Source organism: Periplaneta americana, chromosome 16 (genome assembly GCF_040183065.1).
Source record: "Periplaneta americana isolate PAMFEO1 chromosome 16, P.americana_PAMFEO1_priV1, whole genome shotgun sequence".
NCBI lineage: Eukaryota > Metazoa > Arthropoda > Insecta > Blattodea > Blattidae > Periplaneta > Periplaneta americana.
The window spans coordinates 10,555,303-10,572,500 of NC_091132.1; the positions used below are offsets into that span (position 1 = coordinate 10,555,303).

At 35.3% G+C, this 17,198-nt stretch overlaps 1 protein-coding gene across 2 annotated transcripts in view; it reads right to left on the reverse strand.

Annotated features, from left to right (window-relative positions):
* Hmt-1 (ABC transporter ATP-binding protein/permease Hmt-1) overlaps positions 1 to 17,198 on the reverse strand; it is a 59,858-nt gene that overhangs the window by 38,331 nt on the left and 4,329 nt on the right. The window contains exon 1 of one of the 2 annotated variants that reach the window (XM_069812610.1): positions 3,016 to 3,140. The exons of the other annotated variant lie outside the window; for it this stretch is intronic. The gene's annotated coding sequence lies outside the window, so the exon portion shown is untranslated. Of the gene's footprint in view, positions 1 to 3,015; positions 3,141 to 17,198 lie in introns of those variants that run through there. 2 annotated transcript variants of the gene reach the window in all.

Sequence of the window (17,198 nt, forward strand, 5' to 3'; positions counted from 1 at the left end):
GAGGGAAAGCTAGTGATCAACAAGATCTCCCAGCTAGGTCTAGTGGACCCGTCAACCAGACATTCTGGGGGTTGTGTGTGAATGAAGTAGCCACCAAAATGTTAAAATATGGTGTTCACTTAAATCGGCTACAACTTGCCATTTTCACTCCAATATGAAATGAGTACCATTAAGATAAAATTATCTTAAGAAATGGATTCGGAACACCTCAAAATCTGTGCTTCAGTGGCTGGCCGTGATAATATCTTTGAAAAATATTGGAGTGCAAGAGGTCAAATGACTTTATTGTCAAATGCCTGGCATTAGAAACCAACCAACCAATCATATTTCATATATGTTGTAACTCCGCCTTCCAGGCGCCCCAACCTCAGAAGTGGGTTACAACTAAGCCACGGCCAGGAGAGAAGACCAGAAATGTCGAAAAGACAACCTGGTGGCAAAAAAAAAAAAAAAAAAAAAAAAAATATTGTGTGGGAATTATTCCTGTGTTCGTCCATGGTCTGGAATTTAGGTTAAGTTTAGATTTAAGGCCTCTCCTGGCACCACATCATCATAATCATCCTATCACATCATCGGGGTAATGTAACTCCGCCTTCGAGTCGCCCCAACCTCAGAAGTGTGTTACAACTAAGCCACGGCCAGGAGAGAAGACCAGAAATGTCGAAAAGACAACCTGGTGGCATTGGATAAAAAAAAAAATTTAGTACTGAATTATCAATATTTTGAAATAAATTCGAGAATATTATAATTTTAAATAGTAGAATTCTGAACACTTACCAGTACGTGTTTTCCATTATATTTAATTTATATAGGCCTACCACGGTATGGGATACATCTGACCACTTTTTAAATATCATTAGAAAGTATACGTTTAGTGAAACAATATAAGTATGTTGCAACTTTGTATCAATCTGTACAACACAATGGCATGGAGTAGCAATTTTTATACATCAAGATTCTCCTCCCCAAAATTAAAACCTAAGATGGTCAAGAATACCTCATTCTGGTAAACTTGACCAAATAAAGGAAACATATTAATAAATGAATTGAAAAAATCTTAAATAAAGTTGGTCACTTCCAAGATAGTGTGGATATAGCCTAGCTATTGGTAGATTATAGGCATTTCATACTGCATAATTTTATCAATTCCAGAAGACATACATTACACTTTTACTGGTATTTAAGTTATAAAATAATTATGCAGTTTAATTTGAACAAGATGTACTAAGTTAGTATTGTTTCAATGCTCTTTTTCAACATTTCGCATGTTAATTCGTTTCAGAGAATACTATGGCAATTCTGTGTTTACAGTTTGGATCCTGCAAAGCATAAATAATACTGTACAATATCCATCAATAATGATTGTACGGGTATCATTTATTTCTCTCATGTCATCCAGATGTTTTACCAGAAACTGTAGAGAGACAGTCTGCTTTACAAGTAGCCCATATAGATCATCCTATTATAAAAAAAATCGCTGTACACAGGGCAGAGACCATGCCAAAACCATTCTTCCGGTATTAAGGAGACTGAAACGTGTATTTACATGAAAATCTCGGTGTAGATTGTTTTGTAGCATAAAAATAGGCCTACTCTTTCTTTAAATTTTGTTTGAGAAAGCGAACAATGTGAATTATAATTCAATAATAGTTTATATTTTCAGTCAAAATACTTATCAGTATGTGAAGTCAGAAAATAATTCTGTTACATCATATTATAATTTAAAGGTCACAAATATTTTCGACTTGTACAAAAAGTCATCTTCAGGTGAATCCTTAAGCAAACAATTTTGAAATTAGGTGAGAGACTAATCAGGCACATTTTGATCTAGTAGTTGAATGCACATGCAGGCATTTTACAAATATATAGTTGTCATAACTTTGAGGTTAAATGGTTCACATAAAATAAAACACTTATTTACATAGATAACTGAAATCTCACACTTTTACGTGTATATGAAGCTATTGGCATCTATGGCCTGGTATTAAAAACTTGTGCAGTCAAGTAATGAACTTACACTATGTCAAAATGTTAAAATTAAAACATTAAAATATAAAAGTTATAAAAATGATGAGTTCTGCAATATTAATATGTTGTAGGGTGGAGGGAGTTCGCAGTCTGTTAAAAAAAAAAAAAGAACAATGTGAAGTTTAAACATGAAAAAAATACAATGGTCAAGTTTATCCCCTAAAGCTTGTGCAATTTTGTGGATTTCTGTTAATTACTCTAAAAAAACTGATAAATACCTTAATGTTAACTGTAACTGTCATTTTACTGGCAATAAACATATTATAATACAGAAGTAGTGCTCAGGGAAAAGTTGCAGGTATCTTGTATAAAATAGAGGGAAACTTCATACAATTTAGCCTACTAAATAAAATTGTAGCTTTCAAAATGCTGTTATATTATATTACAAATATAAAACTGTAAATCCTATTTTAAAATCAACTATAAGCTTTTAAAAGCAAATTAATTTAATATCGTTCATGTATTTAATGTAATGGTTTTAATCTAATCTGTTTCATCTTTTAAGTTTGTAACAGCAAAAAAGTTAGCCCATTCTACAGTACCTATTTCACAATATTATTTCATAATCTCTCTTTTCATTACTGATCAAGTAATTCTTTTAGTCAGAATTATTCAAACACAATTACAAGCTATTAAATTGAGAAACTTCATAGAAATTTCATGTTACTGTACCATCAAATCCAACTTCTAAATTTAAAATGATAAATACTGAATATTTCATATAAGTAAACATGTTTATCTGTATACAAACTAACCAAAACTGCATGTTAATAAATGAAGTTATAACTAGTAAAAAATTGCAGAACATAAGTGTTAATGTATGAAAAGCATTTACACGCGTGAGTTTCTCAATTCTCATGCATATAAATGAGTTAACCTAACAGAAAATATACCGGTATTATAATTTTAAAATAGCAACGATTAAGCATTATGTTCATCTGTAAAAAGAACACATTAGTTTCTAAATGCATATTAATTCACACTTACAATAGATATACTCTCACCACTCAGGACTCTGTCACACCACAAACACAAACAAAATAAATTGTGAAGTCATTGCCAATATTCCCCACGCACGTGAGTTTACCCCCTCCTCCTTGCATGATCTGTTTCCTCCGTCACATCATTGGTGTAACTAGGGTTGCCAAATAGCAAATAAAAAATTAGCTAAATGTAACACGCAATGTATACAGAAATGAGTCTTAGATAGTGAAATTTGTTCAAGGACATGAATTTAACAATACGATTTCGTGTTTGGAGTATTAACCGAAACAAAACATGCCAAAAGTTTCTGTTGGGGTGAGTCATAGCAGAGTTACCAATTTAGCTATTTTACAGGTAAAGATTACACCTCTTACTTAGGAATCACAGCAAATTATTTACGCCGCAATCTTAATGGAATATTTTTTCTGATTATTTTTAGACTTCTATCGATTCATCATTTTGATTGAGAAAAGCAACGCGATTTATTTGAAAACACAGATTATGCAGTCCGTTTTAATTATGTTATTATAAATATGAACATCACGGGTTCGATGCTATTTACTGTAAATGAAGCATAACATACCGGTATTATGATTATTATCATATTATCATACTATGACAGTGGTTCCCGAAGTGTGGTTCGCGACCCCCTGGGGAGCCGTGTAAAGTGCAGAGGGACGCGCGAAATGATGTACAAAATAAAATAAAAAACAGCTTATTAACATAGGCTACACATATCATATTTTGTATTTAGAAACATGAAGAGCGTTGAACATAAAAATAAAAAATCGAACAGATGCATTATAGGGGCCAATCTCCTTATTGGTTGAATGGTATGAATGTGACTGTCGATATGTTCTGTTCGATCGATAAAAAATATGTTGCCAGCTTCTATTGTTGGCTTGTACTTCAAAATGAAATTAACGGCAGTAATACTTACTTACTGGCTTTTAAGGAACCCGGAGGTTCATTGCCGCCCTCACATAAGCCCGCCATTGGTCCCTATCCTGAGCAAGATTAATCCAGTCTCTACCATCATATCCCATCTCCCTCAAATCCATTTTAATGTTATCTTCCCATCTACGCCTTCCCAAAGTCTTTTCCCCTCTGGCCTCCCAACTAACACTCTATATGCATTTCTGGATTCGCCCATACGTGCTACATGCCCAGCCCATCTCAAACGTCTGGATTTAATGTTCCTAATTATGTCAGGTGAAGAATACAATGCGTGCAGTTCTGCGTTGTGTAACTTTCTCCATTCTCCTGTAACTTCATCCCTCTTAGCCCCAAATATTTTCCTAAGAACCTTATTCTCAAAAACCCCCAAGCTCTGTTCCTCTCTCAAAGTGAGAGTCCAAGTTTCACAGCCATACAGAACAACCGGTAATATAACTGTTTTATAAATTCTAACTTTCAGATTTTTTGACAGCAGACTGGATGATAAAAGCTTCTCAACCGAATAATAACAGGCATTTCCCATATTTATTCTGCGTTTAATTTCCTCCCGAGTGTCATTTACATTTGTTACTGTTGCTTCAAGATATTTGAATTTTTCCACCTCTTCGAAGGATAAATCTCCAACTTTTATAGTTCCATTTCGTACAATATTCTGATCACGAGACATAATCATATAAGTTACTTAGTCTTTTCGGGAATTACTTCCAACCCTATCTCTTTACTTGCTTCAAGTAGAATTTCCGCGTTTTCCCTAATCATTTGTGGATTTTCTCCTAACATATTCACGTCATCTGCATAGACAAGAAGCTGATGTAACCATAACGGCAGTAATAGTAAACTTTATTTTCCCTGGACCAAAAATATAATACAAACTGACTGAAATCACATCTAGTAACAAACTATTTAAATTTGTTTATTTAATTTTTAATTTGGTACCATTTAATGCTTATCGAATATCTAATACTAAGAACGCTAATCGAACCATTACATCGAACCATTACTTCCGTTGACCTTTTGCGTATAATGTGTGATGGGTGGCCCCTATAATACATCTGTTCCTAAAAAAAATAAATTATTTCAATAGTTATAAAATAAAAAAGAATCAATAAATGTGCCCGTTTTTCAGAAAGTAGTTTCTGAAAAGTGGACTCTGTATTCGCTACACACACAGTGATGTTTTCAAGTTCATGGAGATTTATTCTCGCTTTTGTTTTGATGGCGGTTATATAGGCCTACAGGAAACTTACTTTTATGAAAATAAAAGGCTTACCCAAAAGTGGGTCGCACTTTCAAAAAGTTTGGGAACCTCAGTTTTAGGGCTATGATACCAATATTTGAAACTCTCGAAACACTAAACTATTTTAAAAGTAAACACAAAAAAAAATTAAGAAATTATATATGGGACAGCGTGAAGTACCGGCAATTGAACAGAAAAAGAGAGAGAAATAAAACAAATTAATGTTAAAAGTTGTGTTATCTAGATGTACAAATTAATTAATGATGAACACCAGCCGAGAAAGGTTACGCCCTCTCCCCTCCCCCTCTGTTTAAAACATTGCTATCCTTTACTTCGTCGCTCCGCCTAGCCCTGATGTCAATATAAAGTTGTATTATTTATTGTATGCCTAAAATATTGTCTTAATAGTCTACAAGAGATTAAATACGTAGCTTAAGTAGCCTAATGTTCTTATTTAGGCATACCTATTCTTATAATAAGGCCGTGTCTCAAAGCTACATTTTCAGCTGAAGTGAACTGGAATGTTGACTAAATAGCCGGATGTGACGTCAGAAGTTATGATCCAAAGCTACATAGTGCATAGCAATCAAGTCCGTAGTAGCTAGTAAACGAAAATGCTTGCTTGATTGCTGACTTGTTCACTAAACAAACATGGATACCTCAACAGCAATTGGGGTTATGAAATTTTAAAATGCTTTGGAAGTGAAATAATGTAAATATAGTGTAGAATAACACGTTAACTTTGAACACTGACATTGTTAGTACCTTCTGCACAATGTTTTAAACATTACTGTAATATATTAAGCCCTTATCTTTTCCACATAACTCGTAATGAAACTGCATTAGGACACTGCCTTCTTAATTCAGTGCTGCACCATCATGTCATGGTTTTTAGAAAAATAGTCAATGAAGAAGGCCATGTTTCAAGCATACATGTCCAAAGTTCCCTAGTGTGTAGTTTACAAGTCACCTAGTTGCTAGTCACTAGTGTGTAGTATAGACTTGAGCTTTGAGACACGGCCTAAGTAGGCTAATTGTTAGATAACAGTTCGACTGAGTTCGAATAAATGTCTGAAGTAAAGGCCCTAAAATGTAAGTTACAAAAAAATATATGTGCCTGTCTATAGAGCCCGAACTAAGTTAGTTAAATTTTTCGCCTTTTGTAAAACTGGTTGTTATAAACCCTAAACGTTTTAAATTTAAAGACTGAGGTTTGTTACAGAAAGGCCGAACGTTAATTTAACAAGAAATTCTCTAACTTGTTAATATTGCAGTAAACATAGGCCTAATACAAAAATAGACGAGATTCTTAAATTATTTTTAAAGTATTTGGCATATTTTTTTTAATGATCTGATATAGACTGACCGTTCCCCAAACAATATCTTCAAATTTTGATCAATTTCATGAAGTGCAGTGTAGGCTATTCTCTGTTCAGGAGATAAACTAGATCCTACTAGCTAACATTGCGTATACGAACCCCACTACCACCCAGCCCCCTGTAGTTGCATGGGATGCGGGTCGCGGGTCCATATTTCTATTTCTATATATAGTAGTTCTGAAATAAGTTTCGGTAATTCTTCAGCAGTAAACCACTCCCTCACGTTTCCCCCCCCCCCCCCACAAGCAGCATTATGTAATGGAGGAAGAGGGGAGTTTTAGGATGGAATAGGGGAGCCATCTGTGGGGAAAGGAATGAAGTAGTGTAGCCTAAGATTTAAAAGATTTTGTTACTAGATGGCACTTTCATCTACTCACCGTGAGCACTGTTCTCCATCATTCCTGTCTCTCTTTTTATGTAGGATATGTACCGATATTATGTTTGTTATTGATGATGTTGGACACATGACACATCAGAAGAAAATTAAAAACTAGGATTCATTTCAAAACTAATATAGGTATATTAACAAAAATATATAGAAGAAGAAGAAGAAGAAGAAGAACAACAACAACAACAACAACAACAACAACAACAACAAAAATATATAGCTACCAATAACAATACCAACACAAAAACAAATTAAAAACTAGTAGGCCTATTAATTCTAAATCTAATCCATATTAACAAAAATATACAGCTAGGCCTGCCAATAACAAAAATAACAATACCAATAACAACAACAACAACATAGTAGCTATAGGCCTATAGTCCTACATAAAATGACCTACCTAATACTTGACAATAGCAACAAACGTTTTTGAAAACAAACGTAATAGCATTTCTGTCATGGTTCTAAAAAGAAGTTAGGCTATCATTTAATACAAAAGCAGCATGGGCTTAACTTATTAAAACATTTTAGACTGATGGCTGGTTTTAATAAGTTAGGCCTATGCTGTTTTTGGATTAAAAGATAACTTTTTTTAAAAACTGCTGTGATATTATTTACAAACTACATACAGAATACGCTCACTAAAGAAAATTCTCTCCAGAAGAGCAAATAGGCCTATTTTGCCCGCTGCACAGAAAATAAAAGTAGGCCTAAGTCTTCGAAAATGCAATTTCAAAAAAAAAAAAATTATCGCTATTCAGGCGGTGTAGTACTAGTTAATGAAACATAGACCTATATTCAGAGATGAGAATTTTCTTTCCCCTGTTGGGAATGAACACGGGAATGCAGAAGTTGGGAAAAATATCTGAAGGGGGGAATTTCCCGGCTTTTCCCCTTCAGTTTGAATACTGGTTATCAAAGATATAATCACAGTCTAGTAGGCTATATACAGTCGCGAAGCTCAATAGGCTACGTAGTAAATATGCAAACATTATATAACTTAGTTGCTCACCACTAGGATCGCTAATATCGCCTCATTACAGGCAATACAAAATAGAACCGTCACAGTCTATTGTTTCTAGCACCCTCAAAAGTCAAGCTGTACACAGACTGTATATAGTAGACTGTGATATAATGAAAGATAATTATGGGTAGTAAGACAAAAGAATAACATATTTTACGTTCGGTGTAATGTAGGATTTCTTAGGTCTAATTGTGAGAAAGTAAACGAATCAACATAGGGCTTAAGTGAACTGAAATATTTTTTGATTGTCCTGTAATTCGCCCTGGATCTCTCGGCAAAGTGGATTAAGGAATCGTGTGTTGGATTTGAATGGCGAAATAGGCCTGTACCTATGCTTTCGTCATGTGTGAAGTGAAGTTCAGGGGGAGAAATTCTGAGCAAGGCGTAATATGGAGGAGCTACAGGCGTGCTTAAGGAAGGAAGATATTTTTCGATTGTTAACTTGTGCTGAAAGTAGGCCTATTTTCAGTAAGACGACGTGTTTACCAGTGTAGCCAAGGGACCAAACACTTCACAAAAGGCAATAAATACATTAAAAAATTGTGACTCCTTTGGTTCATTTGTTTTGAAGAATTAGGACTACTTAAGTTTCATTTCAATAATTTGTGCAGTGTAGAAGAATGACAAATATGTCTTAACTTCAGGTGAATACACCCCTCTGGAGCACATTCCACAATACTAAGTTATGGAGTAGCCCTAATAGATGTTAGTTTGTTTACACATAAATTTGCTTATAATAAATAAGCTACAATTATTCGTACCTCAACTCCCGCCCCTTGCCGCGTACTGCTAGAAGAAGTTCACGTTGGATATCATACATTAGGTTCTAATCTTCCGTCTTTCGATTGCCGTTTACATTATTGGAATATGTCTTGCAGTTTAGAAATTATAGGCGCAACAGAACTGGCCTGAAAATGTGTCAGTCAACTTTCTAACTTAATATTGGACCGATCTTATAGCCTAGGCCAAGTCAAAAATATGATCGTGCAAAAACATTATTTTTTAGGCCCTAATTTATGTTTGTGTTTCGAGTAAGTTAAAGAAAAAATCTAATTATCTAGGCCTATATAATTAATTACAAACAGTAGACCTACTACCATTCGCGACATGTTAAAGGAAGTCAATTGTTAGGTCTATGGAACTATTTACGTCAAATTCTTGACACTCAATTTTTATTTCAGATTTAATAATGTCCAACTTTGTGACCTATGTGTGAACTAGCTGCTACCATTTTGTTTTCAGCTTCTTGTCACTTCGCTTCACAGTAAATACGAAATAAAAGTGAATGGGGTCCTACTTAAGGTGAAAGTTTATGAACATGATCATTTCAACATTCATATAGCCTAATGGAAATCCTTCAAATAGGCTATAGCCTAATATTTAACAGAAATAACAAAACAGAGACTTGTTGAAGATTTAGTAGCCGTAACTAATTATAAAACTGTTCTTAGGTTTTTCAATTGAATTAAATTTCGGAAGAGAGGGAACTACGACCCAGCACTGTGACCTTAAAAGATCTATTGCGCTAACCCTCAAGCTAAACCCACACCGACTGACTAGACTAAGGTTCACTGCGTACCCAGGTCATGGATAAATATATAACAGGATGCGAAACATAATGAGTTTCCCGTAGCACATACTAGAGGCGCTGTTGTAGAAATTGATCTTGCTGCCATCTATTTTTGGGAGAGGCGTTATTACATCTAGCAGCGCACCAAGTAGCGAAAAGAGTAATTACTCCATGCATTTAGCAGCGCACCTGGTGACGAAAATGTTAAACTGTGCAGAAAGTATTCCCTCCCACCTCCCTCATCCTCATTATCAAACTAACCCAATTTAAAATAAAACATCTACAGTTTTATTCCTCACAGCATATTCTACTGAAAATTCTTACCGGAGCCAACAGGAAGATAAAAGAGACGATGTGTTTTACGCTACCCGATTAAAATATAACCAGACACAGACAAAAAATAAAGCAACAGGTTAGATAATTGGGATTGTTTTCTTTGGGTATTTATTGTACAGCACAATGGAAAAGTCTGCAAGAACTACGTAGATAGTTCAATTTATTATATTACTATTACTTTACAATACATTCAACACTATTTTTTACAACGTCCATAAACATCACTGTTTAACATACACTGCTTATACACACACGTATCACTTTATGTTCACTTATTAGTAAGTTTCAGTCCGCCATCTTCTCTCCTCGACTCACCCGTACAGCAATATCTCGAACGGATAAATAGAGAACTCTCGGTTTTTTTTAATTGGTGGCACTTTATATGCCTGTTTCAATAAGTTCCAGGTCTCTTATGGACCCTTGCCGGAACTCTCGGTAATGTACCCAACACCTAGTTCTAATGTTCACCACCTACGACGTCGGGCGCTGATCACCTTATTTCACACCACCAAATCTAGATGGTGCTGACCGCAGTTTCGCATCCTATTATGTATTTATCCATGCCCAGGTTTCGAGCAGGCAACCCCACTTGTCCCTAGGCCAGCCCCCTTCGTGCGTCGCCAGCCGGCGTTTGGGGAATGGTATGGAATGATGACGAAATGGAGAAATGTTGGTGGATTATATAGATGCCTAATAGGCCTATAGGGAACGAGGAGAACCCCGAGAAAAACCCTTTGTCCGCCACAAGTGTCACTATGGATTTTTCAATTAAAAATTCCAAGTCCAACAGGGACGCGAACCCGGACCGCATGCGTGACAGGCTGAAGATCTGGCCACTCTAAGGGTTAAATTCACTTTACCAATTCTTAATCTAGCCTACATAGAACTGGATGTGGATTTTGCTCTCTAGATATGTGCACGTCATGATGGTTAAGTTTATCAGTTGGACTCGAATGTCGCTTCGTCATCGGTCAGCAGGCTGGACTAATTGGAAACTGATAACCTCCTACAGGGTGTTTCAGAATAACTATTCCTAATTTTTAGATGTGATAGATGAAACGCAGGCCTAATTAAACGTTTTTTCGTAGTAGTGTTCGGAAATACTGTACCTAGATACCTATAACAATAGGATTTCGAAGAATCTCAACGTGATCTAGCCTCGAAGATGTTGTAGGCCAAGATATGGAATATGATGCTGAGGATGTTGCTCTGTGCCTCATTAACTTTGCCTAAGCTACTCCAAAGGCCATAAGCATGTCTGCTAATTCAACATTTGTAAACAGATGCATTTTTAATGACTGAAATGTAGGCCTATAAACAATCTGACAAATTATTTTGTGACATACAACTACAACAAATCAACTTGAATTGTTTCTATGGTAACGGGAATAGATGAAACACAATAGACCTAATTAAAAGATGCAAGCATTTCCGGACTAGACTAATTTATTAAGAAAAATGTTTAATTACGTGCATTCTATCATGCCTGAAAATTAGGAATAGGCTAGTTATTCTGAAATATCTTGAAAGCCTAAAACTTGATCGATTTTTCATAAATTTATATAGACCTAAGCCTATATTCGACAGATAGGCCTATGGCTATGCGTACTTTAACTTACAATATTTTCTGTTTACAAAAATCTGCACTTAACAATTAACTTAAGCTTACAGGAAGGCCTATGAAAGTTAATGCGTATTAGACCTTGCTTCAGTGACTGACTCACGCATAAAAATGGTTCACAATAGGCCTAAGGGAGTTGAGTAATGGAACATTCAAAATTCGTAGCTTGGTGAATTTAGAAAATTTCGCAATGAAACTAGAAATAATTCTATAGGCCTATAGCTATATCAATTTCTATTAGTCTACACCCTATAGTCCAGTAAAACATTTCTTCATTAGAGCTATTCTGATTTCACCACATTATAGGCCTAACTTATACAGTCTAAGGTCCACACCTGTGGTGTAACGGTTAGCGCGTCTAGCCGCGAAACCAGGTAGCCCGGGTTCGATTTCCGGTCGGGGCAAGTTACCTATTTGAGGTTTTCCGGGGTTTTCCCTCAACCCAATATGATCAAATTCTGGGTAACTATCGGTGCTGGACCGTGGACTCACTTCAGCGGCATTATCACCTTCATCTCATTCAGGCGCTAAATAACCTGAGATGTTGATGTAGTGTCGTAAAATAACCCACTAAAAATATATAGGCCTATAGTCTAAATTTAGTCTAGGCTTAATCTACAAATACTAATAAGCCTATAAAAAAAGAATTGCTAATAGAGCGTTCTCCTACGAAGAGATCCGCGAGTTTTCAGGCGTAAAATTGCGCCACTAGAGTTCATGCGGTGAGATGGGAGTAGGTTTGGCTCAAAAAATTTCGAAAGAAATGAGCCTAAAGATTTTCAACAAGTTCAATTATTTTTTTTTTTTTTTTAATTTTATAGAGTTCTTAAGTAGGTACATGATGTAGGCCTACAAACAGGTAGGCCTAGGCTATCGCGTGATAGGCTCGAAGTCGATCGTTGTAGTCACGGAGTGGCGCGAGCACGGTTGGTACCCAAAGGTACGCCTCCCACCACTCCGCTAGGAGCAAAGTGCGCGATCGAAACTTTCACAGTCGTATACCCACTTCTCACGACGTTCGCAGTTTCCACTTCGTCCGACTCGATGTTTCCGCGTTACATTTTCATCAATAAGTTCTTATGTCACCTCTGAGGAACGATCGAATAGACGTAGGCCTACACCTAGGCCTAATTTTACGTCGAATACGAAGAAAGTGGCCTCATTTGTACTAGAGTAGGGGCCATCGTCATTGTGTTTTTGGATTTCAAATAAAGATGGATTAATTTCTTTACTAAAATTGACATGTTCATCATTCTTGGATAAATTGACTAATAGACTTAGGCTATAGGCCTTAAATCCTACTGAATCTGAACAAAATCCGTTCAATAACTTAGTTCTGGAAAAATCGCTTTCCACACATAGGTCTAGTTATAACTTAGCATAGGCCTACAGCCTACTTTAATGGGTAGGCCATCACAATAAGCCTACTTTCTCTTTATAGACTAGGCCTATTTGGTATAATGAGGATATAGAAATAAGTAGCCTACAAGGAGTAAAATAAAATAGCATTCGTTAAAATTATTCTGGGCTTATTGTAGTTTGGCTAATAGATATATTAGTAGGCTTACATGTCATTTGTTATCTTGTAAAATCTACCTGCACATGAGGGGAAGAAGAAAGTGGGCTGGGAGTCTTCCCTCCTGTGCTGTGCTTCCACTTTTAGCTCATTTAACCCCACTGTAGACTATAGGCTAGTTCTCATTATAAGATACACATGTAGCCTATTTTGTTTCACAAGTCAACGAATGGCCTATAATCAAATAATGTTAGGCCTATAATGGCTGGAAAATAAAACAAAAGACGTTATAAGAGGATAATGCTGATTTTACCAAAACAAATATTCAAATTCTGTGCGCGACCTGATAATATAGCTATAGGCCTATAGAATATATAGGCTATATATATTTTTTGGCCTAAAGGGAGGCCAAAACAATTTCATCGGATTTTAAATTTGTTTTAAACTTTGAAAAAAGATTGAGAACTGCAAAGTTATTGATCTTTTAATTACTATTTAGGCTTAAGTCTGTTTGTCCCATCATCATCATCATCATCATCATCATCATCATCATCATCATCATCATCATCATCATCATCAGAATAAAAAGATTAAATTATTATCATTAGGCCTATCACTATTAATAACATGTTAGTGCTAGTCAGAGATGTAGGCCTATGTAATGGAGGGGGAAAGGAACTGGACATCCTATCCCATTATCTTCTGACTTAGTTGCCTCATGAGTGTTGCCGTATTAGTGTCACTTAGGCCTATGAGCTTCAAATAATATGTCTTCGATTGACTAAACAGCTATAGTCTATTAGGCCTATTACTACTAGTACTAAGTCCTACTACTTCTACTACTTCCTATTAGGTAGGTACTATGGTCTACTATTTTATAATAGGCCTACAGTAGTTTAGGATTTAGAGAACACCTAGGCCTATAAGCCTATGGGAATGATGTCCTTAACATATATCTATACACTATAGGCCTATTATCTTTGAATTTATTATTAGGCCTATTATTAGACTATTATTGTTAACTTATTATTATTATTATTATTATTATTATTATTAACCTATTAGTCTATTATTATTATTATTATTATTATTATTATTATTACTCATGTAACGAGTCTCTAATAAATAGGCCTAGCCTAACTTCTTATGAACATTGTAGGTCGAAGTTAGCTATAAGCTACTGTGTTGTTTGTGATTCTTGTAAATAGGCCTAACGATTCTTTGTTGTTATGGTGGTCACACGTAAGCCTGTGACACATAAAACTGCTTAATAAAATGTTTTACTCGCAACTATTAGGCCTGCCAGTTGTCTCCATTTCACAGAATTGTCACTTTTAAAAGCCATTATCCCCAGCATAACCTTCCAGTTCACATAAGTGTACGTGGTGACACAGTTTCAGTAACTGAAAGAGACTGCAAGCTGACCGAAGTTTGTTTATATGTTATGCTGTATCCGTAGTTTTGCTGTTCGTTCTGGAACCGTAGGCCATATTTCTGATGGCAGTGTTCGTGGTAAATCGTCCGTAGGTTCAGAATCTTCATAATACTTAAAATTACATATATTGAGCATGTGGGTCGCCAGATTCCGTAAATAAAAGCATATCTGAGTCTGCCTTTTGCCCAGGATCATATTTCTATATCTAATACATAATTAATAACAATGATTACTCCGATAAACACAAGTCAGAGCTGCGGGAAGTTGTGTGTTAGCCGATTGAAATAGCTTGAACGCTATTGGTGGTACAAATGGAGGCGGAACATTCGAGCCACGCCTCTTAGCTACGAGCTCAGTGACTGGTGCAGTTGGTGAGATGACGTCATTAAGAATTGCGCAATAACATGGCGTTCGTACGCATGCTCGAAGAAAGAGTTTAATTGTTGGCTTGTTAATTACGATATAATGAAAAATTAAACTCGGAAATAACCAAATTCAGAATCAAAATGATTTAGCTGTTTGATACCCTAAATTTTTTCGCATCAACAGGAAATCCGTAATGTTTAAAGTAACATTAGCCATAACTCTGTTATTTGAAGATTCCTGACTAGAGAGGCCCAGATGTCTACTTCCCTAGCCACAGTCTGTGAAATCCAAGAGTTTTCGTCGGAAATGAGACAAGAAAAGAACAGATGAATGTAACAAATACGACTGCTGTTCATAACTGAAATGGTCTGCAGACACACATAAGCTGGCACAAACAATATGATTGTTTGTCCTAAAGTGTGAAAGAGCAGACCTCGAAATCTGGATATACGATAGGCCTATATAGAAAACCATGACAGCAATGGCGGTTCAAGGTCTGAAAATGTGCTCATTCGTAGAACGGTGCGTCTGTCTACTCAATTCATCACACTCACTTGGTCAAGAATTAAATTTGTATTACTAGTATTTTCAGTTGTGTTGAATTTACAGCTTTGATTGACAGTTCGAGTCTTTATTTCACACTTGTTCGTGTGTATTCCAAGTCAAATTATTTAAGAAAAAGACTGTCGATGATAGGCCTACTTATCACAGCAAATTTACTGAATACTCTTGAAAGAAATTCACGCATTCATTTTAAAATAACCAACAGGCCTAAACTGATAAAAACAGCAACTACGATTAATAGCAATTCACGTGTTCAGTTCATGCTAACAAATAAACTGATATACTTACTACTCAGAAACCAGGCTCCCTATAAAATAATTCACGTGTTCAATTTACGCTAACAAATAAACTGATATAGGCCCTACTAATCAGAAACCAGGCAATCTATAAAATAATTCACGTGTTCAGTTCACGCTAACAAATAAGTTAAACTTATATAACCGAAACCAAGCTATAAAATAATTCACTTGTTCAGTTCACGCTAACAAATAAGTTAAACTTATATAACCAGAAACCAAGCTATAAAATAATTCACGTGTTCAGTTCACGCTAACAAATAAGTTAAACTCATATAACCAGAAACCAAGCTATAGAATAATTCACGTGTTCAGTTCACGCTAACAAATAAGTTAAACTTATATAACCAGAAATCAAGCTATAAAATAATTCACGTGTTCAGTTCACGCTAACAAATAAGTTAAACTTATATAACCAGAAACCAAGCTATAAAATAATTCACGTGTTCAGTTCACGCTAACAAATAAGTTAAACTTATATAACCAGAAACCAAGCTATAAAATAATTCACGTGTTCAGTTCACGCTAACAAATAAGTTAAATTTATATAACCAGAAACCAAGCTATAAAATAATTCACGTGTTCAGTTCACGCTAACAAATAAGTTAAACTTATATAATCAGAAACCAAGCTATAGAATAATTCACGTGTTCAGTTCACGCTAACAAATAAGTTAAACTTATATAACCAGAAACCAAGCTATAGAATAATTCACGTGTTCAGTTCACGCTAACAAATAAGTTAAACTTATATAACCAGAAACCAAGCTATAGAATAATTCACGTGTTCAGTTCACGCTAACAAACAAGTTAAACTTATATAACCAGAAACCAAGCTATAGAATAATTCACGTGTTCAGTTCACGCTAACAAATAAGTTAAACTTATATAACCAGAAACCAAGCTATAGAATAATTCACGTGTTCAGTTCACGCTAACAAATAAGTTAAACTTATATAACCAGAAACCAAGCTATAGAATAATTCACGTGTTCAGTTCACGCTAACAAATAAGTTAAACTTATATAACCAGAAACCAAGCTATAGAATAATTCACGTGTTCAGTTCACGCTAACAAATAAGTTAAACTTATATAACCAGAAACCAAGCTATAGAATAATTCACGTGTTCAGTTCACGCTAACAAATAAGTTAAACTTATATAACCAGAAACCAAGCTATAGAATAATTCACGTGTTCAGTTCACGCTAACAAATAAGTTAAACTTATATAACCAGAAACCAAGCTATAGAATAACTTAATTCACGTGTTCAGTTCACGCTAACAAATAAGTTAAACTTATATAACCAGAAACCAAGCTATAGAATAATTCACGTGTTCAGTTCACGCTAACAAATAAACTGATAACTTACAGCTAACCAGAAACAAAGCTTTAGGCCTAATTCAATTCAATGTTCAATTCACACTAACGTAAATAAACTGACATAGGCCTAATCAGAAACCAAGCAATGATTAAATTCACTTTTCAGTTCACACTAA